Raw genomic sequence first — 2,071 nt, 5'->3', positions numbered from 1 at the left:
GGTAGAGATTTTTTGCTTTCAATATGATCTTGATAGAACTATGAGAAATTTAAAATTAAAAATCAAGTTTAAAACCCACAACACCACATTTCCTATCATTTAAATAGTTCAGGGTAAAGAGATGAGGTTTGAGGTGAGTTTTATTTTCTATACAGTTTAATTAATGTTCATAAGTGGAACTAACTAACATGCAAACATAACATAGAATCTTACACTAAAATTTTTTACTCCTGTAAACTTTCCATAAAGATCCACATCTCTCCTGGTCTGCCCAACCTCTGTGTGCACTTTGAGGGCCTTTGAATTTCAAATATTCCCACAGGAAACAGCTTATTCAGTTCAAACTTGCAATTATAAGCAGTGTTTTGTATTTATATTCCAAGCAGTAAATTTTATATGCATTTATATATACCTATATGTGCATATCAGTCACATTTGCATATATTTTTCTAAATAAATATAATCACAAATTAAAAGAATGGATTACCCATTCTGAATTACCTTTTCTTTTAAGTTCATTAAATCCACTGTATTTTGTGATCCAGGATTATTTTTTACTTCAGCAATAAAATATTTATTCTTTGTTGGTCTAGTTAAGCACATTCCTTTTCCTGGTAATCTGGGAAATATGTTTTCCTGAGATTTCAGATCCTTTTCTCTCCCCTCACTATTACTCTTCTGAATCTCCTAAAGTCACAGGCTTTATAATCCTACTATTTCTATTTTAAGAATTTGGGAAAAAAAACAACACCGGTGTTCTTCCTGATGGATGCCTGACCTTCTCTTTTATGTTGTCTCAGTGATTTTGCTCATTTTAAGAGAGGACAAAACCGCAACAACTAGCACTAAAATAGTGCAGAACTTCAGTCATTTAAACATACTTGAACAATTCTGAAACAGAAATCTAATGTTGTTTATATCAAATGCACTTAAAGAAAATTAAGTGGACATATTTAACATCAGAAAACTCTGCTCTGTGACTTGAGCACAGCACTCTTTCTTCCCCGTAATGTCTTTCTCTCTGCTGTGTTTACGTTTTGTTCTGGGACTATTAAGGGCTACATTATATATAAATAACTCCATAAATGATAAACAGTACTTGAATTAGCATTTTTGTAATCAATAACGTCAGGATGGGGACAGCATTAAATGAGTGATAAATGAGAATATAACTAGTAAGACTAAGCAAAATGTTATTGGATAACTAAGACAAAAACATGCACTTGTTGCATTTCATGGTTATTTGGATTTTATTTGAAAATGGAAAACTGAAGATAGATCTAATTTCATTAGATTGTAGTGACAGTTAATTTTAACCCTTCTAAAAACTTTGCCTTCTAACAGCTTCTTCTCAGTAAGCACATATTATGTGTCAAATGTTGTCCTGTCAACTCTATATTTATTATTTGTTTTCAATCCTTTGGGCTTGATAATGTATAATCTCCATTAAAAATAAATATTTGAGGCCCAAAAGTTTATTTAAGTAGCCCAAGTATTAGGATAGATTCATGCTTACATTAAAGTTGGAAGCCTGGACCTCAACACCATACTTTTAAGTATATATCACATTTCAAAATCCTCTCTGAAAATGCCAAAATGTGAATGATAGATCTTACCATGTGTCAGTTCCTTGAAAATCTAGGTGGTGGCAATCTCCTATTTTCTATGGAAAAAATCCATTCCATGGCAAGCGAAATGCAAAATGCTTGCAAATTTTAATTCTCCATCTAAGACAGAGGGGAAAAGCATCTCTGGCAGGTGAGGAAGAGGATGTTCCTCACTGCTTCTCAGGCACTGTCTTTGACATGGTTTCAGGGAAAAAAAATAAAGAAGAAAAAGTTGCTCCCCTGAGTTCCTACCGGAATTAAGAGGATTCCCTGAGAGGTCACGGGCCTGCAGAATTGCCTCTCAGTTCCCCTCAGGGTTTGGAATTTTCCCATCCACAAGATTTTTCAAGACACACTTATCCATGGTATGACTTGCTTATGTGTTTGCAAAACTTTTATGTCCCCAACCAATTAGAATTTTTTTTTCCTTTTTTCTTAACTGCTCCGATGTTTCTATTTGTAGA

This window comes from Manis javanica, chromosome 6 (genome assembly GCF_040802235.1).
Source record: "Manis javanica isolate MJ-LG chromosome 6, MJ_LKY, whole genome shotgun sequence".
Lineage (NCBI taxonomy): Eukaryota > Metazoa > Chordata > Mammalia > Pholidota > Manidae > Manis > Manis javanica.
Note: the sequence above shows the minus strand (reverse complement) of the source record.